The following is a 23146-nucleotide window of genomic DNA, read 5'->3' as shown; positions in this document are numbered from 1 at the left end:
TTTCGGATTCCTACAAATCTATTTCCAACCTTCCCTCTCACGGGGTATCACATTCTTCTTTCCTCCAAGTTGTTTAATGTGTGCGGATAGTAGGTGTCTCATGGCTACTTTCAAGAAGATTAGGGACATGTTTCAAGGTTCAATAGTGTGGGGTGTAACATCTTTCCCCCCTTTAGAACATTCGTCCCCGAATGGTAAACAAAATCTCCCTTAGAACTTTATACAGAGTATTGGGAGTTTCTTTGTTGTTGTTATAATACATACTCCCACCTAAGTGATTAATATACAAGTTTCAGGAGTTGGGGTTACCTGTAGACATCGGGAAATAGGTACGAATACTTGTGTTTTCTGTCCTTTTCAATTTCTCAGGTCATCCCCTTTTCTGGTTTTGATTTTGCCACAGTATCTTGATGAAAGGCACATCTTCAGTCTACAATCTTCTAGTTTGCTGATCTAAGATGGCGATAGGTTTTGCCTCACAGGATTCCATCTCCTAGACCTTATCTATGGAATATACCCTAGGTGGCTCGTCAGTACCTTTGTGAAGCATTCTTATCTGATGGACTGGGCGTATAGTTTCCAAGTGAGGTGGTAAGGTCAACTTACCCACCATGTTGCCCATCTTATGAGTAACTTGATACAGTCTAATATATTTTGGGTTAAGTTCCCTTTTCTGGGTGACTCCATTATGAACATTCAATCATTAATTTGAACTCTGAATGTTGATATCGATTATCTGTACATCATTTCGGTTGACTCTGGGTTGTTAGTCAATAGTTTGCTTAATCTTATTTAGCCTACCAACTTAGTCTTTTTCCCCAACAAGGAGACTTATATACTCTACCTTACAACATCTTGTAGGGGGGTCATATGAATACCGGAACGGTAGCCCTTCTTGTAGGTAAACTCAATAAGTGGTGGACGATAGCCCTAGCTACACTTAAAGCCATCCTCATAAGCTCACAATATATTTTCTAGCAGTTGATAGTATGCTCAGCCTATTTAGCAGCCCGCGGAAAATGCGGTATGAAGGCCTGTCGGTGCTCCCGACCTCTTCTTGGACTGATCTCTAGACGTTAATCATAATTGAAGTCCCTCTATCTGATATATTAGCTGGGGAAACCTCACAGAACCTTATTACCTTCTTTTCCTATAACTTCACCTAGTGCCAGCTGCATAGGTGGTTTTGTTTGAAAGCAAATAAACTGATTCGTTAGCCTCTATAGTCCTTCTAGACTCTTTTTAGAACTGTAATTGGCATTCTATCTTTTGGGTCCTTCTTCCCCTCTTTTTTTTCCAATCCTTAGGGTTGGCTACCGAATAATGATGCAGTCCCCTCATATAATGGCTCTCGTAGTCATTCTGTATGTTGTCTAACATGATCTGGTGTAATTCTGAAGGAATTTTGGCATATAAGCTTGTCATCCTGTAGTAACCAGCTAGTTCTGCCAGTTTCATTTAAACTCTTTCACCACTTTCCTTACCCCCACTTGTAACCCTCTAGACATATTACCCTGTGTCATTTTCTCCCTTACAAAATGACGAGAGGGTACAAGAAATATCTAGCATTATCTCGCTAGTCCTCATGTTTTACCTCGCCTTTTTCTCCCTTATCCTACATTCGATGTCGGGGGAGATCTTTGGCCCAATCGTGGCCATGTATTATGTCATCCGTAGTACCAATTCCATCTCGATAGTTTGGCTTAACCTATCTTTGCATCTCTCGGTAGTTAATTATAACTTGGGGTTCTTTGCCGGAAATAATAGCTATGGGACTCCGTAAGGTCCTACCACTCTTTTACTCTACAATTTTACACTTTATCGGCGGAGTAGGTAACCTTTGATCGAAGAGATAGGGACTAATATCGTTAATCCACAAGTAACATTCCCTCTAGATTCTTCTAGTCCTGGAGTACGAAGTGAGTCTTGTAGTCCTGGTCATATTATGAAATTTTTGACCTTGGGCACTACTTCCTGTCATTTGTAAATTACATCAGCTGGTACCCTTATCTTTTGGGTTCTGCTTTTTCGCCCTTAGAGTTGGCTACCAAGTGGTGTCGAAATTCCCTCGCCCATTGGTTCTATGTTGAAGAGTTGTGGCATTTGAGTGCGTTGTCAGTTAGCAATTAGCTAATCCTTCTTGTTTTGCTTAAGCCCTTGTTACAATTGCCTTAACGTATCTTATAATACTCTGGGTACATAATCTCATATCGTTTCTCCGTCGCTAGTTTAGACTCCTCCATCTCGCGCGATCACACCAGCACTAACGCATTAAGTTCCATCAGAATTTTAAAGTTAAGCGTGCTGGGGCAAGAGTAATATTGGGATGGGTGACCTTCCTGGGAAGTCTTTGTGTCGCGTTTCATTGTAACCTTTTTCACGAGGTGCGGGCACTCAACTTAGCTCCAGATTTACCTCAGCGTTGTCTCGCAAGTCTTTATATTTTGCCCTGTCCTTTCATCTGTTATCTTGCATCCAGTGTCGGCGTAGACCTTTAGCTCCACTATCCTCTATTCATTTTGTGTTCTCCTTATTTTCTACCACAGGAGGCTTTCTATTCCTTTTCCTTTGGTTATTTATCTATCGCAACATCATTTGCAACTAACTCTATGACCAATGTTTTGGTTTTTGGTCTAGCATGCTGTCATTATCCTTCGTAATGTCTCTTAAGTTGGTTGATATCCTTTTATGGTTACACTCTTCTGTTTTTATACGCAGCCGCCTTCTAGTGTTATGTTGTTCAGGGTCTCGTCACAAACTTCTTAACGCTGCCTTATGTAGCATTCTGGCTTCTATCCAATTATTGGCGGCTTTCAGACCTTTCTAACTTGGTTCGGCTAGATATCTTATTGAAGTTTAGACTTCCATCTTAGATATATTCCCATATCGATTGCCTTCACCTTACTTTTGCCATTTTCTCATTAACTTCCCCCCTTTAGAGGGTACTCGTACTTTCATTTATCTGTACTTTGTTCTACGCCTCTATGTCCAATCTCAATTTTTGTCCAATTCCTTTCACCAATCTATTTGGTACCGCATTTGGTCCCCGTCTTCCCGTATATTTCATAACCTGATTGTACGTGTACGAAATCTTGGTGAAACTACAAGGCGACGGGAACCTTTCCATACATAGTGCAACATCTCATCTATTATTCTGTACTCTAGTAATGGGATCCATGGAACAACTCGTTCGAGGCCACATCCTACTTATCTTCATCAATTTAATTAGTACTTGTAGTCGTTCCAATCCCAATTAGGCAGTGCTAATATTTCGACGATAACTATTCCAGGTTTTCTTGAAGCAATGGATTTGTCCCAACCTATATCCTTTGTTTCTTGGGACGAATGGAAGTTGTGCCATTTATTCCTTAAGTTTGCCGTCTTTGTCTCTTAAGAGTTCCATTATTTTTTTTGGGGCGACGTTATGCACACGCGTCATTTTTTTGTATCTTAAGCCCCATGCTCTTACTGCGTTCTCAACACAGGCTTTTAACTTTGTCAATGCGTATTAAGTGCGTCTTACTAGTGGTTCCACTTTATCCCTGCATACTCGTATCACACTGTTCAATTCATACTTACATATCCCCCTTTTAATTTGTATTCGTATTCAGTCCCTGACATCTCCTTGAGATGCTTTCGTTAGGAGTTCTTTTCCCAATTAGTCGGTAGAGAACCATAAACTGTTATCATAAATCATTTTCCAACCATTATTGAAAGAACTCAGAATCTCTAAAACATCATAGTACTTATTTTAATACTTGACCCTCCTGCTCTCATTCCGAGTTTATCTTCGAGTTATGAACAACTCGTCTAATTTACAATAAAAGTTGAGGGCTTGGTATTTCTTTCCAAAAAGAGTGAAACTCATTCGCGGGACATCTTATGATTCACCCTGAGCCCTCTGTTTATATTCCTACAGTACGAATACGGCTGGAGATACCGTAGTCTGAACTTTACTACTTAAATAAGCCTTTGTTCCTCCGAAATAAAATTCTTCAAGTGAAAAGGGTGCCCCTTATCGACCACCTAAAGGGTACCTCTTACAGCTTTAGTTGAACACAGTAGGGGTACTTGGTATCAACTTCTCAGACATCTCAAAAATTTATGTTTCATTTCCTTTTCCCTGTTCTGGGAAAATTTCGATAGAGTTTCCTCTACATTTCTTACTTATCCCAAAACCTGCACACAAAAAATACCAACAATGCCTCACAGGGTCAACATATATATATACATATCATATCACAGCCGCACAGGGCTTTCAATGTCATCTCATATCGCAGCCACACAAGGCTTTCAACGTCACCAATAATATAAAATTACTGGACTTACCTCATATGTCCAACTTCAAACTGCATCTGTTGCACTTTTTGTCTGCTTTTTCTTTCACGTTTCAACTTTACATTTTAATAGTACTTCAATACCTTACCCGACAAATATCTTTCGTGGCTTTACTTTACTTATCTACATGCTTTGTAACTTTCTATGTCGTCAATTACTTCCTTTTGTTGGTGTCGACCTTCTGTTAAGATCCAAGGTTAGTATAAGGAATTTTCCTATGACTCAGATCTAAAGCACGATCTCAGATGTAGAAGAAAGCTAACATCCTAAATGTCCTGTAGATTCCTATTTATAGATGTGGCGCGCAACACATCAATAACCAAGACTCTACTAGACACGGTCTGCAGATACTCCATGGACGAACTGCTCTGATACCACTTCTGTCACGACCCAACCCCGTAGGCCGCGACTGGGGTCCGACCTGGACCCCTCGTATACATATCTACCAGTTGTGGTCACATTGAACTGTAAATAAACAATATCATGTAACAAAGCCCCACTGGGAGATAATATTTTCATAAACCTGTAGCCCTTTTCATTTGTATCACAACATGACAGGGCACGCAAGCCGACAAGGCTGCCATAACATAATAACATATATCATATATCATGTAGACCCAACTGAATCAAACTGATATACACAACCCACATATACATGTCTGCAGACCTCTAAAAATATTGATGACAACATATGGCGGGACAGGGCCCCCGCCGTACCCCCGAATGGACAAAACAATTTTACACATCAGTGGACAGTATCAAAAACTAGGCCCCGATATAATGGAGCCTCTCCCAGCTGAGCTGCATGGAATCCTAAGCTGACGGACTCCCAAAACCTATATATGTACCTACGGGCATGAACGCAGCCCCCCGAGAAAGGGGGTCAGTACGACATATGTACTGAGTGTGTAAAGTATAACATAATATAACTGGAGGTATATTCGAAACAGAGGAACAAGAGAACAATTTATCAAGTCAGAAATATGTACTTGTATTCTGTAACTTATAAAGACATGCATGCTCAAATTTTCAATATAGCTGGCCCCATCAAGGGTCCGGTGAATCATATATGTAGTATCAGTATCAGGACCCATTCCATCACCACCTTATTACAACACACCATCATTATATATATACATACATACCTGGCCCTCTAGTGAAGGGCTCGGTGGACAATGCAGTAAATTGCACGAATCTAATAACTGGCCCGGGACTCGGAGAAGAAGTGTTACAGTATACACGAGTAGAGTAGTAAGAAACAAAACACAGTTTAAATCATTATCTGAGACTCAATGAAGTCATCAAGTGAACCCTCACCTGGGGACCAGGGTAGAAGGTATCTGACGTATACTCTCTAACTATTCCTAAAGACTATGTAAAAAGGAGTTTTTTTAGAAATTTCAGACATATACCAATGTGAAATATCTTACAGCAGTCCGAGCATTGGTTATCTCAAAGCCTTTCTTTTGTTACAAATAAGAGCTTAGTCGAATCATTTGTTATACAGTCATATAGAAGACTCGAAAATAGCAGCTTACTACTTTAAAGTTTAATCATTCAAAAGTAAGTGAGGGTCCTGAAGTCATATTCAGAACCTGGAAATGGAATTACCCCCAAAGCTCATATCATATCCTTCTTACATCTAAGACATGCCAAAAGAGAAAAGATAGGCTTTACATACCTATACCAAAAACATACCAAGAGAAGGTTCACATACCTTGTCTGAATTAGTCCTTATCCTGTTTTCCTCGCCGTCCTTTGAACCTATTCAATATGAAAGTAATATGAATATCAACTACTCTTAACTTTCCAGCATCTTAGGTTACACCTTAGTATTAATGGAATCTATTTCCTTAGTCGTTTCCTCGACTAGTTCTATAGTTTGTTAAGGCGTTAACGAAAATTGGGCAGCACCTTCCCTATAATGTGCCCTATCCAAATTTCCAATTAGGTCCCTAAGACCTACATCCAACCAACAACAACAACCTGCAGCATATGTTTAAGTAATCCACACCAACAATATACAACATAACCTCCAAATGACTTATTCAAAAATACGATATCACAATAGGGCGTCTAGCCTTTATTTTGTAACGCCTTTCATTATACGCAATGAGGGGTCATGTGGCTGCAATCAGAAGCATCCACATCCCCTTTAGAATGCATTTAGGCCCTGCAACAATACATTACACCCCTGCAGCAACAACTCACTCAAAACTATCAAAACGTGAATTCTGGACAGCTTACTATTTTGCCTTGTCGCTTTATTTCGAAGGGGTAATGGAGGGAAACAGGATTTACGTCCTTCATGAAAGTTATATACATGTGTCTTTGGGCCACATACAATTTTGAATCACCCCTACATCAATTTTATACGAAAAGATATGCCCAAAACACCAACAGCAATCCGTGTAGGATTTCCAAACCCAAAATCTGGGAAGTACCTCCTCTACACTTCATCACCCTTTTTCGAGAGTCTAAAGGCAAAACTGGATTTGACAGTCTAAATGAAAGTTATAGACATATGGAGTACCTTTCCAAAACATATTAAATCATTCAAAACGAATCTGTACACAAGAAGTTATACCAATATTACTAACAACAGTCCCTTCCAAAAACGGGTTTATTAATTAGTTCTTAACATTTTCTCCTTCAACTTTCTCTTATTTCTTTCCAAGTGTAAACTGCAACCATGGTTCCGTAGGCATCCTAACACACATGTATACACCCCCACATGATTGAAAAACATTATAGATAATTAATTCACGGAGGAAAATTGAGGAACTCACCTTAAATTTGGCCAAAGTCATAGCTAATCCTTTTCTTGCTTCACGTTTGTTCTCTCCTCTTTGGTTTCCTTTTTGCTGAAAATGAATGACTTAAGAGTCATTAACATACCTTTATGTGCTATTTTTGGGAGGTGACATGTGTCATCCCCATAGGGGGACACGTGTCCACACCTTATTGGGCCAATGTAACCATGCAACTAGTTAGGGGCTGCCACGTGTCCTTGGTGGGGCCCACCCCCAAGCAGGTGGGTCACCTGCTTGCTTGAGGTGATGCCACGTGTTGCCTTCCTAGGCTACCACGTGTCATCTTCTCTTCTTCTCTGTGGGTTCGTAATCTCGTCTTATTTTAAGAACCCGTGTAATCCATTCTACGTAAGCTTGGTATGTCCTCAAGTAGCTTAGGTATGTAAGACTTCTAAGCTAGTAGCTTACATAGGTAATTCGAGTCTTACGACTCATTTCTTGGCCTCCAACTCATTCCGGATTCCTACGATTCTATTTCCAACCTTCCCTCTCACGGGGTATCACATTCTTCTTTCCTCCAAGTTGTTTAATGTGTGCGGATAGTAGGGGTCTCATGGCTACTTTCAAGAAGATTAGGGATATGTTTCAAGGTTCAATAGTGTGGGGTATAACATCCTTCCCCCCTTTAGAACATTCGTCCCTGATTGGTAAACAAAATCTCCCTTAGAACTTTATACAGAGTATTGGGAGTTTCTTTGTTGATGTTATCATACATACTCCCACCTAAGTGATTAATATACAAGTTTCAAGAGTTGGGGGATTGCAGCATATATTATTTTGACAAGGCCCAAGAAATTTCAGCCCACACGGATAATTGGAGACGTTAGGCGAGCGAGCTTGAAACAATCAGCTGTCTTAAGCTTAAAAAGGAAGAATTTTGCTAAATGGAAGCTCCAACTTGGGAAACAAGCCTTCAAACTTTGCATGGCCAAAGGAAAGGATATATATGCAAACTTCAGAAAGTTTCAGCTCAAATGGATAAGTGGAGACGTTAGTCGAGCGACATGGAAAATGCTAACAGGCTCCAAAATTCTCTTTGAGACCCATTCTTTTCTATTAACCTGTACAGGTCTTTGCTTGTCTTTAGTTAGTTGCTGTGTATTTGCAGCTGCAGATGTCAGGATGGACTCATCAACATGTTTTCTCAACACCTACATAGAGCACATCACAGATACAACCACCAAAACAAATACCTTCACTAAGAGGCCTACACAAGGACTGTGCAGAATTGCAATTCCCTCCTGGTTTTTGTGTTTGTTTGGTAGCTTGTCTTTGTTTGATTGTTTTTGCTTAGGCCCTCTTTGGAACTGCTATAAGGGCTGCAATATCCTGGGGCTTCTATGGAGCAGCACACTCAGCTTTCCATCCACATTCTCTAACATCAACACACCCCAGCAACAACTCCACCAACTTGAAGCACACAAGGAACACCTACAAGTCATTAGTTACTATAACTTGCAAAATTGTTTGTATGTGTGTTTTTCTGTTTATGTTGGTGGGTGCAGGTACCCTAAGGAGATGATCCTGATCACAACTAAGGGTCCCCTCTTGGAAGTAGCTTGCAACAACATGCATCTTAACCTCCTTTACTATGGAAGTAACTTGGAGCTACAAAAGAACCTGTAGCAGCCTGTGCATCTATCCTCCTTGTTTGTCTTCTTGTCACTTGTCTTTACAGGTTCAAGTTACTTCAACAAAAGAGAAACAACAACCTGGCATGCTAGGACTTCACCAAATAGTCAGCCTCTCATTCATGCCAACACCCTCCCTGTAACATCTGTAACTAAGCTGCAGCAGCCCCATTGCATTTGTTATGTGCAGGCACATAAGATACCTTCTGTTACACCCCACACTCTTGAGCTCGAAACATCTTTTTAAGTTCCTTAGACACTATCATGTGAGCCGGATAAGCTATGACACTATCAAACAACTCTAAGGAAAGAAGATTGTGATACCTCGCGAGAAGGGAGGTTGGAGATAGGGTCATAAGAATCCGGAAAGAGTTGGAGGCTAAGAAATGAGTCGTAGGACTCTATTTGCCTACGTAAGACACTAAGTTAAGAGTCTTATACACTTAAGTTGCTTAAGGATATATCAAGCTTACATAGTACGGATTACATAGGCTCTTAAAGTGAGACGAAATTACGAACCCGCGAGGAAAGGAAAAAGACGACGCGTGGCAACCAATGGAGGAGCGACAAGTGGCAGCACCTCAAGAAAGCAGGTTATGCACCTACTTAGGGTCAATTAGGTGATGCAGCTGCTTGGGGGAGGTGGACCCCGCTGCCACGTGGCATCCCCTAATTGGCAGCATGACACGGTGGCCAATCATGGCTTGACACGTGTCATCCTTAGGGGCTGACATGTGTCACCCCTTGGGACCACATATATGTATGTATATTAGGGATATACTTCAGTTTTGGTCTTCAAACTGCAGCAAAACAAACAGAAAACAAACGTGAGAAGAGAGAAAAGAGAGGCAGCTTTGGTTCTTGAAGATTAAAGGTGAGTTTCTCAACTTTCTTCCGTAAATTAATTAATTAGCGTATACTAAGATGATATGGAAGTATTAGTAGTACAAAATTAGGATTTGATGCAGCAAAAAACGGACAGCAAGCTGCCACGACGTTACAGCATGCTGAAAATATTTCCGAGGCGCGATTTTGGCGAGTTCTAGCCAATTTCGGGAAAGGTAAGTTCTTACCCTCTAATTTGAAGTTTATGATGTTAAATTATGGTGTATTACACACCTTAGGATCTGCTGGAAGTTGGGGAAAAGGTTTGAAAAGTTCAGCGTTCGAAATTAACGAATTTAGAATCGCTATAGTTAAGTTGTTGTCGAAATAAAGTGTTGTACGTGTAGGGGCTGCTGCTGGTTGTGTTGTAGCGTGTTGCAGGGTCTAAAAGTTATCTAAATGAGTTGTGGGAGCTTCTGGTTGCAGCCACAGGCTTTGCAATTAAAGAATTCGCGAAAGAAAGATTAAAAACTCTAGTTTTGGTATCTTAGTTTCGAGTGAATTATTGGGGGTTCATATTGAGTAATTTTGTCATAATATGTATATGTATGGGCTGCTGGTTGCATTGTTGGTTGGCTGCAGGTTCTAAGGACATGGTTGGGATTTCGGATAGGGCACATTATAGGGGAGGTGCTGTCCGATTTTCGTTAACATCCTAACTAGTTAAGGAACTAGTCGAGAAGGCGAGCGAAGGGATGAATGTTATGAATACTCGTGGGTAGTCTAAGTTGCTGAAAAGTCCAAGGTTGTTAATACTTACATTACTTCCATGTTAAATAGGTTTCGAGGACAACGATGTGGACGTGATTAAGAGAAGTCCATACAAGGTATGTGAAGCTTTCTTTTGGCATATTTTTGGAATTAGTATGTAGAACTATCTTTCTTTTCTTTTGGCATGTCTTAGATGTAAGTTATAAATGATATGTATATGATATGTGGGATTCAATCCATTCATAAAGCCCTGAATATAAGTCGAAACTCTTATTTACTTCTTGATGTTAGAACTCCTGCAATAGCTGAGTTGTTGCCCTTAAGTCTTTTATGTAATGAAAACTAGTACATGTAAAGCCTATTTCTTTTTTCCTTTGGAATGGCTTAATTTTAAGTTAAATGGTATATGATATAGGTTTAGAGGTAATTCCATTTATGAGCTCTGATTGTAACTCGTGACTTGTAGTTACTCCTGAATATTAAGAGTCTGAAAGTAGTCAAACAATTATTCTCAAGACTGCTATACAGTGAATAGTAAGTGGAGATACAAGCTCCTTTCCTTGAAATCTCTGGAATGATCAATGTCACTGATTACATAACTGTGTCTCTGATTGCATAACTGTGTCTTTGATTGCATAAACCATGTTTCTGATTGCATAAGTTATATGGCATTGTCTGGATGCATGTCTGTGATTCTTGAGGCCCTAACTGATGTAAGCCCTAATGACATCTAAAGGGATACCTCGGATAATTACTCCCCAGTCTTCAGGTGACGGTTCACTTGACTGTTTCATTGAGTCTTAGATAATGACTTAGTTGCATATGGTTTCTCACTACTCTACTCTTGCATACTGTAACCCATCCTTCCTCGAGTCCCACGATGGGCCGGGATATGTTATCGTGCACAGTGTTACTGCTTCTTTCACCGCGTCCCGGGCCGGATGTGTATAGTTCCACGCACGAGGAGACGATGCCGTACGTGAGGTGTGATATATGTTATATGTTATAATGATACGATTATTCACCGAGTCCCGGGCCGGCTGTAATATGATAGTATATGTGGTGAAATAAGGAAGGAACACCGAGTCCCTCCTTAGAGGGCTGGGTACATATGTATATTATGATATTACGCTATAGACGTACACCACTCCATTCACCGAGTCCCTCACCAAAGGGCCGGATACTTTATGTAGGCATGCATATGAGATTAAAGCAATACATTGTGACCCTGAGCCCCGCAGTGAACCGGGTGTGATACGATGATATACATGATAAGATGATACCGTATGCGATGGTATGATACCGTATACGATGATATGATGAAATGAAATGCATTATGATATGATGATATGTGATTATGAAGAAGTGATTATAACACCGAGTTCACTAGAGGGCCGGGCACAGCATATGATGATGTGTATGATTTATGTGTCCTAAGGTGCAGGTACAGTAATTTATTTAGTTATTATACTTGTCCCCTGCATCCCTATTTCAGTTATGATCTCAGTTACGATGTGTTATGCTTTACATACTCAGTACATATATCGTACTGACCCCCCTTTTCTCGGGGGGCTGCGTTTCATGCCCGCAGGTACAGATGTTTATTCTAGAGATTCATCAGCATAGGAGTTCCTCTCAGCTGTGTCGGAAGTGCTTCACTGTTCTGGAGCCTAAATTTTGATGCTAGTCACTTAATGTATATATTTGTACATTCAGGGGTACGGCGGGGGCCTTGTTCCGCCATATGTTATTGTTACTATTCTTAGAGGTCTGTAGACATATGTTTATGTGGGTTGTTTGTGAATTAGTTTCGATGTTGCCTATCCGATATGTTGTGAATGTCTTTGTTATAGTAGCCTTGTCGGCTCACGTGCCTTTTCATGATATGATACAAATGAAAGAGGCTACATGTACAAAAAAAAAGTTTTAAACTATTGGGGCTTTTGTATATAGTATCACATCACACACGGTTCAACTTAAGTGTAGTTGATAAATACGCATAAGAGGGTCCAGGTCGGACCCCAGTTGCGGCCTACGGGGTTGGGTCATGACAGAAGTGGTATTAGAGCAGTTCGTCCTTGGAATGTCTACAGACCGTGTCTAGTAGAGTATTGTTTATCGGTGTGTTGTGCACCACATCTATAGACATGAGGCTACAGGACATTTAAGATGTTACTTTCTTTCATATCTAAGATCGTGCTATAGTGCCGAGCTATAGGAAATGAAATTCCTCATACTAACCTACGATTTTAGCAGGAAGACAACGCCGGTAGAAGGAAGTAACTGACGATATTAGATGTTATGAAGCACACAGGTAAGCAAAGGCATGAAGGACCTATGTCAGATAAGGTATTGAAATGCGATTGACAGATATAATTGAAAAGTGAAAGGAAAGGTAAACAGGAAAGTATAACAGGTGTAGCTCGAGTGGACATAACAGGTAAGTTCATTTCCATATTGTTAATTGTGGGCACCCTGTGTAGCTGCGATGTGAGGTGATATGACTATATATGTGTGCCATGTGTGGCTGAGATGTTATACAATATGAATGTATATGTGTGTGCCCTATGAGGCATTGTTGGTATTTTATGCGTGCAGGTGTTGAGATAGTAAGAAATACAGAGGAAACTCTGCCCAAATTTTCCTAGAAATAAGAGGAGAATGAGATACAGGGCTACAGTATGTCTTAAAAGGTTGTCCTCGCAACAATGATGAGATTTGCCTAAACAAGTATGGCTGACCTCGAGAAATAAGTTAATTGCTGAGTTAATGGCAATAGAAACTAGGAGGACGATACTGGAATAGTAGAATAAGTTAGAAAGGACCTATAAGCCAAAGAAAATGACTCAGAGAGGAATGATAGATCGGGATAAAACGAGATAGTAAGGCATTGCCTGAATTGATATAGGGATAAACTATGACAAGTGATAGTTGAAGGAAGTAACCGTATGGTTAAGACAAGAGTAAGACAAGAGTACAAAGGGAAAAGAATTGTGACGGATATGAAGTGTTAATAAGATAGCTTATGAAACATTAAGGACAAGACTAGCTAAGAAGGGTAAGTAACCCATAGTAAGAATCGTGAAGAAAGTCAAGCGGTATTATACTATTGGTCTGAATGCGAACAAGGTACCAGGTGAACATAGCAAAAACCATTATTAGAATAAGCAAAACTTAGTAAGGAATTAACTAGAAGGTGTGATGTGGTCCATGTAAATGGAATGTAAAGATAGGTGTGGAACGGAAAAGCAAGCTATGGAACAAATAAGGAAGATTTATCAAGTTCCATAAGGAAAGTTTCGAATAAAGGTTATATGATGACGAAAAGGATGGCTAGTGCAAGGAAATAAAGAGTAATATGGAATTCCTTACGCCCAACCAAAAATGGAAATGAGTTGAAGGAATAATACAGAAGTTCTAATAGAGGCACTCAAGATAGATGCGATTAATTAAGTATAGGTATCGAACAAAAAGAGACATAGACAGTTACGAACTGGAGGTATAGTACGATGAAAAAGTAATAAGATAAGGCCCCTACTACCACGAAGTTGATGTGGTTTTAAGCAGGATTAGAAATGAGCCTTAGGCACACGACAAGGGTGCAAGCTTAGGAGGCGTAAAGAAGTATGGTGTACACGTGACTCCACTCTAATGATTAGTGGTATCTACTGGAATAAAGTTAGTATAATGATGAAGCTCGAAACATGAGTCATTAAAGTATAAGTACACTCGAGTGGGGAATGTGCACCAATTATAAGCCCTCGCTAATTACTGATTGGGATGAATGGAATATGTCTTTGAGTGAACTACTACATTACGGATACTACTCGAGTATCAATCATTAGATGAGATTTGATTCGAGATATTCCAAATATTACCGCACCCTATGATTGTGCTAGGGTTTCCTAGAAAGGCAACCTAACGTGGGGATGATTTAACAAAAGATGTAGATATGGTGCAACCCGTTAAATATATTGGAATAGAATTATTCGCGTGTAAATAGCTGAAGATATACGGAGAATGACATAGGTACACCCTAAAAGGGGGTAAGTGGACAAAAGAAGTACAAGCGTAAAAGAAAATCAACTGATGCTATCGCATGTAAATGGGGACGCTTAAACGTCAAACGAGACCCCATAAGGGATGGACGCGATCATACCCGTATTAATGCACCGGATTCCGTCAAAACACTGAAGTTAAGCGTGCTCGAATGAGAGTAGCACTGGGATGGGTGACCCCCTGGGAAGTGAGAAAGAGAACAAAACAAGTATGACAAAAAGAGATTATAAATACGGGTTAGAGTAAGCCAAGAGCAGAAAAGATTATGACTGAAATACAATGCACCTCATGAAAATGGCACAAGAATAGTTGTGCAAGCTATGAATATTGGCATACTAAAAGCGAGGTCAAATGATTACTCGATGAAAGAAAGTCAGTAATAAAAATGTGATTGCCATATTTAGAATCTATTTAGGAAAAGTGTAAGATGGTTCGAGGCAGAACTATTCAGATATAATCGGTATTAAGGACAAGATCCATAGTGGAACCTTGACCTCGACTAAAGGAGGTAAGCCACTAGTATAGCAATGCTAAGGAATTTTCTGGACTGCTCTATGTTCGTACACACGTTTATGTAAGGATTACAATATGATGTATGGTAATAAAACTGGAAAGAGGGTCTGAGTAAAAGAGCAAGATAGCATACCTAAGGTATTACAGGTTGGATTAAGAGGAGTTGTACAATAGCTTAAGTTAAAATAAGCATCAGCAGTCTGATAGCCTATCTCAGGGAATGAAAACCCCGACTCAGAGGTGGAAAGCAGTTAATATGTATTATAGTAAGAGCTGACCTCGCATTCTAAGGAACTGGGAGTTCATACGGGCTATGGTAGATGGGCTGATAGAATCAACCTGTTCCCCTCCAGTTAGAAAGGCATATTCAGCTGAGGGTTCTGCGAAATGACATAACAGGGAAACAATAAGATTTCACGGAGTCCCCACATCTATTATCTTAGATAGAAAAGTTCAATTTACAACTAACTGCTGGAAATCATTTCGAAAGGGATTGAGCAACCGAGATGAATCTTAGTATGACATTTTGCCCTTCGATTAAGGGACAGGCCCAGATGTGATCCACTAAATTATTGAGGAAGTAAAGCTTATTCCAGAACAAGATATCGATTAGCAGCCTAAAGTCAGCAAGAAGGGGATACATCGATCTTTCACAGGGCATTTTTAGAATAGATAAAGCTGCCTATGAATGGGACCTACCATCCGATTTGAAACAATACATTCAGTTTTCACAGATCAATGCTCCGTAAGAATGGGAATGACGCTCACAGAATATTTTTCGTGGAGGAGGTCCACGTAACAGGGAGTTATCCTATGAGGGGAAACCTATCTCCATCCGGGATCAGCAGATTAAACGGGTTGCAAACTAAGGACATAGCTTCCGTCAAGATACTGTGGCGGAATAAGAATCGTGAAGGCATAACCTGGGAGGTTGAAAAGGACATGAAACATAGGTGTCCGTACCTATTCTCGATATCTACAGATAGCCTCCAGTCTTGGAACTCATATATTAATTACTTGGATGAAAATGTATGTCATTCCAGTAGAAAGGAGTCTCCTTATGATCCGTATAAAGTCTTAGGGAAAGATTTATTCAACATTCGGGGACGAATGTTCTAAAGGGGGGAAGGATGTTACACCCCGCACTCTTGAGCTCGAAACATCTTCTTAAGTTCCTTAGACACTATCATGTGAGCCGGATAAGCTATGACACTATCAAACAACTCTAAGGAAAGAAGATTGTGATACCTCGCGAGAAGGGAGGTTGGAGATAGGGTCATAAGAATCCGGAAAGAGTTGGAGGCTAAGAAATGAGTCGTAGGACTCTATTTGCCTACGTAAGACACTAAGTTAAGAGTCTTATACACTTAAGTTGCTTAAGGATATATCAAGCTTACATAGTACGGATTACATAGGCTCTTAAAGTGAGACGAAATTACGAACCCGCGAGGAAAGGAAAAAGACGACGCGTGGCAACCAATGGAGGAGCGACACGTGGCAGCACCTCAAGAAAGCAGGTTATGCACCTACTTAGGGTCAAGTAGGTGATGCAGCTGCTTGGGGGAGGTGGACCCCGCTGCCACGTGGCAGCCCCTAATTGGCAGCATGACACGGTGGCCAATCATGGCTTGACACGTGTCATCCTTAGGGGCTGACATGTGTCACCCCTTGGGACCACATATATGTATGTATATTAGGGATATACTTCAGTTTTGGTCTTCAAACTGCAGCAAAACAAACAGAAAACAAACGTGAGAAGAGAGAAAAGAGAGGCAGCTTTGGTTCTTGAAGATTAAAGGTGAGTTTCTCAACTTTCTTCCGTAAATTAATTAATTAGCGTATACTAAGATGATATGGAAGTATTAGTAGTACAAAATTAGGATTTGATGCAGCAAAAAACGGACAGCAAGCTGCCACGACGTTACAGCATGCTGAAAATATTTCCGAGGCGCGATTTTGGCGAGTTCTAGCCAATTTCGGGAAAGGTAAGTTCTTACCCTCTAATTTGAAGTTTATGATGTTAAATTATGGTGTATTACACACCTTAGGATCTGCTGGAAGTTGGGGAAAAGGTTTGAAAAGTTCAGCGTTCGAAATTAACGAATTTAGAATCGCTATAGTTAAGTTGTTGTCGAAATAAAGTGTTGTACGTGTAGGGGCTTCTGCTGGTTCTGTTGTGGCGTGTTGCAGGGTCTAAAAGTTATCTAAATGAGGTGTGGGAGCTTCTGGTTGCAGCCACAGGCTTTGCAATTAAATAATTCGCGAAAGAAAGATTAAAAACTCTAGTTTTGGTATCTTAGTTTCGAGTGAATTATTGGGGGTTCATATTGAGTAATTTTGTCATAATATGTATATGTATGGGCTGCTGGTTGCATTGTTGGTTGGATGAAGGTTCTAAGGACATGGTTGGGATTTCGGATAGGGCACATTATAGGGGAGGTGCTGTCCGATTTTCGTTAACATCCTAACTAGTTAAGGAACTAGTCGAGAAGGCGAGCGAAGGGATGAATGTTATGAATACTCGTGGGTAGTCTAAGTTGCTGAAAAGTCCAAGGTTGTTAATACTTACATTACTTCCATGTTAAATAGGTTTCGAGGACAACGATGTGGACGTGATTAAGAGAAGTCCATACAAGGTATGTGAAGCTTTCTTTTGGCATATTTTTGGAATTAGTATGTAGAACTATCTTTCTTTTCTTTTGGCATGTCTTAGATGTAAGTTATAAATGATATGTATATGATATGTGGGATTCAATCCATTCATAAAGCCCTGAATATAAGTCGAAACTCTTATTTACTTCTTGATGTTAGAACTCCTGCAATAGCTGAGTTGTTGCCCTTAAGTCTTTTATGTAATGAAAACTAGTACATGTAAAGCCTATTTCTTTTTTCCTTTGGAATGGCTTAATTTTAAGTTAAATGGTATATGATATAGGTTTAGAGGTAATTCCATTTATGAGCTCTGATTGTAACTCGTGACTTGTAGTTACTCCTGAATATTAAGAGTCTGAAAGTAGTCAAACAATCATTCTCAAGACTGCTATACAGTGAATAGTAAGTGGAGATACAAGCTCCTTTCCTTGAAATCTCTGGAATGATCAATGTCACTGATTACATAACTGTGTCTCTGATTGCATAACTGTGTCTTTGATTGCATAAACCATGTTTCTGATTGCATAAGTTATATGGCATTGTCTGGATGCATGTCTGTGATTCTTGAGGCCCTAACTGATGTAAGCCCTAATGACATCTAAAGGGATACCTCGGATAATTACTCCCCAGTCTTCAGGTGACGGTTCACTTGACTGTTTCATTGAGTCTTAGATAATGACTTAGTTGCATATGGTTTCTCACTACTCTACTCTTGCATACTGTAACCCATCCTTCCTCGAGTCCCACGATGGGCCGGGATATGTTATCGTGCACAGTGTTACTGCTTCTTTCACCGCATCCCGGGCCGGATGTGTATAGTTCCACGCACGAGGAGACGATGCCGTACGTGAGGTGTGATATATGTTATATGTTATGATGATACGATTATTCACCGAGTCCCGGGCCGGCTGTAATATGATAGTATATGTGGTGAAATAAGGAAGGAACACCGAGTCCCTCCTTAGAGGGCTGGGTACATATGTATATTATGATATTACGCTATAGACGTACACCACTCCATTCACCGAGTCCCTCACCAAAGGGCCGGATACTTTATGTAGGCATGCATATGAGATTAAAGCAATACATTGTGACCCTGAGCCCCGCAGTGAACCGGGTGTGATACGATGATATACATGATAAGATGATACCGTATGCGATGGTATGATACCGTATACGATGATATGATGAAATGAAATGCATTATGATATGATGATATGTGATTATGAAGAAGTGATTATAACACCGAGTTCACTAGAGGGCCGGGCACAGCATATGATGATGTGTATGATTTATGTGTCCTAAGGTGCAGGTACAGTAATTTATTTAGTTATTATACTTGTCCCCTGCATCCCTATTTCAGTTATGATCTCAGTTACGATGTGTTATGCTTTACATACTCAGTACATATATCGTACTGACCCCCCTTTTCTCGGGGGGCTGCGTTTCATGCCCGCAGGTACAGATGTTTATTCTAGAGATTCATCAGCATAGGAGTTTCTCTCAGCTGTGTCGGAAGTGCTTCACTGTTCTGGAGCCTAAATTTTGATGCTAGTCACTTAATGTATATATTTGTACATTCAGGGGTACGGCGGGGGCCTTGTTCCGCCATATGTTATTGTTACTATTCTTAGAGGTCTGTAGACATATGTTTATGTGGGTTGTTTGTGAATTAGTTTCAATGTTACCTATCCGATATGTTGTGAATGTCTTTGTTATAGCAGCCTTGTCGGCTCACGTGCCCTTCATGATATGATACAAATGAAAGAGGCTACATGTACAAAAAAAGTTTTAAACTATTGGGGCTTTTGTATATAGTATCACATCACACACGGTTCAACTTAAGTGTAGTTGATAAATACGCATAAGAGGGTCCAGGTCGGACCCCAGTTGCGGCCTACGGGGTTGGGTCGTGACACCTTCAAAGGAGCTGCTCATCTCTCCATTGGAGGCAACAAGAAGCTGCCTACAGGTGGCAACTTTAAGTCCATTAAGTATAGGATTGATGATGAGCTTTGGTACACCAAATGAGCTCAAACAATCTGCAGTACACAAGGAGCACTTACAAGTCCAAAATGCAAGCTCCAGCAACCTGCAGATTGGCAGGTTTGTATGCTTTCCTTTTAGTTGCTTGTGCAGGTATACTAAAGAACTCCTACACATGGAAGCTGCTGAACTGACACACTGCAACAACCAACAACATCAAACAACATATGGGAGTCTCTCAATATTGCAAATACAGAATTTGAGGAAGCCAGCTGCAACAGAGGAATGGCACCACATTCAGAACTGTTGGAACTGCTCTTGGAATTGTGTGTTTGCTTGTTTGTTTGCTTGTTTGTTTGTGCAGGTTGTTGGAGATACAGGCAACAGTGGAACTCAGATGGAACTCCAACAACCTCATAGACAACATCCAAGAACCAACAACAATATCATGAGTAGTTGTAACATGTTACATCTCCATCAACTTCATATACATACTGTGGGAACACAACACCAAACAACTGCTCAACCACACACCAAACAACAACTCAACCACAGAGCTGAAGCTGAAAGTGCAGACTTGAAAGATGAAGTTCAACAGCATCAGCAACAACAGATGCCAAAAGCAACACACTCCCATGTACAGAACTACAACAACCATGTTTGTTTGCTGCCTTGGCTACTTGTAGGTGCAGGTCTGCAGCAACCATACATTTGGACCCCCATGCAGGTGTTCGAATGCAGCCACACTTTTCTCCACAACAACTCCAAGGTTGTTGGCTACTATAGCTCCATATACTTCATCTCCTTTCAGCCTCCTTAGCTGGTAATCATGATACTGATACAAAGGCACACTTCACCTGGATTTACTTGGTACGACAAGACTAAAAAGAGCAAAGATGAAAAGAATTTCCCATCCCATGCGAGATAGAAGTTTCGTATACTTGTTCTACTTTTCAATTTCTCAGGTCATCCCCTTTTCTGGTTTTGATTTTGCCACAGTATCTTGACGAAAGGCACATCTTCAGTCTACAATCTTCTAGTTTGCCGATCTAAGATGGAGATAGGTTTTGCCTCACAGGATTCCATCTCCTAGACCTTATCTATGGAATATACCCTAGGTGGCTCGTCAGTACCTTTGTGAAGCATTCTTATCTGATGGACTGGGCGTATAGTTTCCAAGTGAGGTGGTAAGGTCAACTTACCCACCACGTTGCCCATCTTATGAGTAACTTGATACAGTCTAATATATTTTGGGTTAAGTTCCCTTTTCTAGGTGACTCTGTTATGAACATTCAATCATCAATTTGAACTCTGAATGTTGATATCGATTATCTGTACATCATTTCTATTGACTCTGGGTTGTTAGTCAATAGTTTGCTTAATCCTATTTAGTCTACCAACTTAGTCTTTTTCCCCAACAAGGAGACTTATATACTCTGCCTTACAACATCTTGTAGGGGGGTCATATGAATATCGAAACGGTAGCCCTTCTTGTAGGTAAACTCAATAAGTGGTGGACGATAGCCCTAGCTACACTTAAAGCCATCCTCATAAGCTCACAATATATTTTCTAGCAGTTGATAGTATGCTTAGCCTATTTAGCAGCCCGCGGAAAATGCGGTATGAAGGCCTGTCGGTGCTCCCGACCTCTTCTTAGACTGATCTCTAGACGTTAATCATAATTGAAGTCCCTCTATCTGATATATTAGATGGGGAAACCTCACAGAACCTTATTACCTTCTTATCCTATAACTTCACCTAGTGCCAGCTGCATAGGTGGTTTTGTTTGAAAGCAAATAAACTGATTCGTTAGCCTCTATAGTCCTTCTAGACTCTTTTCAAAAATGTAATTGGCATTCTATCTTTTGGGTCCTTCTTCCCTTCTTTTTTTTCCAATCCTTAGGGTTGACTACCGAATAATGATGCAGTCCCCTCATATAATGTCTCTCGTAGTCATTCTGTACGTTGTCTAACATGATCTGGTGTAATTCCGAAGGAATTTTGGCATATAAGCTTGTCATCCTTTAGTAACCAGCTAGTTCTGCCAGTTTCATTTAAAATCTTTCACCACTTTCCTTACCCCCACTTGTAACCCTCTAGACATATTACCCTGTGTCATTTTCTCCCTTACAAAATGACGAGAGGGTACAAGAAGTATCTAGCATTATCTCGCTAGTCCTCATGTTTTACCTCGCCTTTTTCTCCCTTATCCTACATTCGATGTCGGGGGAGATCTTTGGCCCAATCGTGGCCATGTAGTATGTCATCCATAGTACCAATTCCATCTCGATAGTTTGGCTTAACCTATCTTTGCATCTCTCGGTAGTTAATTATAACTTGGGGTTCTTTGCCGGGAATAATAGCTATGGGGACTCCGTAAGGTCCTACCACTCTTTTACTCTACAATTTTATACTTTATCGGCGGAGTAGGTAACCTTTGATCGAAGAGGCAGGGACTAATATCGTTAATCCACAAGTAACATTCCCTCTAGATTCATCTAGTGCTGGAGTGCGAAGTGAGTCTTGTAGTCCTGGTCATATTGTGAAATTTTTGACCTTGGGCACTACTTCCTGTCATTCGTAAATTACATCAGCTGGTACCCTTATCTTTTGGGTTCTACTTTTTCGCCCTTAGAGTTGGCTACCAAGTGGTGTCGAAATTCCCTCGCCCACTGGTTCTATGTTGAAGAGTTGTGGCATTTGAGTGCGTCCTCAGTTAGCAATTAGCTAATCCTTCTTGTTTTGCTTAAGCCCTTGTTACAATTGCCTTAACGTATCTTATAATACTCTGGGTACATAATCTCATATCGTTTCTCCGTCGCTAGTTTAAACTCCTCCATCTCGCGCGATCACACCAGCACTAACGCATTAAGTTCCATCAGAATTTTAAAGTTAAGCGTGCTGGGGGAAGAGTAATATTGGGATGGGTGACCTTCCTGGGAAGTCTTTGTGTCGCGTTTCATTGTAACCTTTTTCACGAGGTGCAGGCACTCAACTTAGCTCCAGATTTACCTCAGCGTTGTCTTGCAAGTCTTTATGTTTTGCCCTGTCCTTTCGTCTGTTATCTTGCATCCAGTGTCGGCGTAGACCTTTAGCTCCACTATCCTCTATTCACTTTGTGTTCTCCTTATTTTCTACCATAGGAGGCTTTCTATTCCTTTTCCTTTGGTTATTTATCTATCGCAACATCATTTGCGACTAACTCTATGACCAACGTTTTGGTTTTTGGTCTAGCATGCTGTCATTATCCTTCGTAATGTCTCTTAAGTTGGTTGATATCCTTTTATGGTTACACTCTTCTATTTTTATACGCAGCCGCCTTCTAGTGTTATGTTGTTCAGGGTCTCGTCACAAACTTCTTAACGCTGCCTTATGTAGCATTCTGGCTTCTATCCAATTATTGGCGGCTTTCAGACCTTTCTAACTTGGTTCTGCTAGATATCTTATTGAAGTTTAGACTTCCATCTCAGATATATTCCCATATCGATTGCCTTCACCTTACTTTTGCCATTTTCTCACTAACTTCCCCCCTTTAGAGGGTACTCGTACTTTCATTTG

General features: G+C 40.5%; 2 pseudogenes; both read left to right on the top strand.

Moving 5' to 3' along the window:
• Positions 1-2244: 2244 nt before the first annotated feature.
• LOC129891016 (5S ribosomal RNA) lies at positions 2245-2364 on the top strand (annotated as a pseudogene).
• A 20065-nt stretch (positions 2365-22429) lies between these two features.
• Positions 22430-22549, top strand: LOC129890948 (5S ribosomal RNA; annotated as a pseudogene).
• The last annotated feature ends 597 nt before the right edge of the window (positions 22550-23146 follow it).

The sequence above is a fragment of the Solanum dulcamara genome, chromosome 5 (assembly GCF_947179165.1).
Source record: "Solanum dulcamara chromosome 5, daSolDulc1.2, whole genome shotgun sequence".
In the NCBI taxonomy this organism is placed as follows: domain Eukaryota; kingdom Viridiplantae; phylum Streptophyta; class Magnoliopsida; order Solanales; family Solanaceae; genus Solanum; species Solanum dulcamara.
The sequence above is the reverse complement of the archived record's forward strand: the minus strand, read 5'-3'. Positions and strand labels throughout refer to the sequence as shown.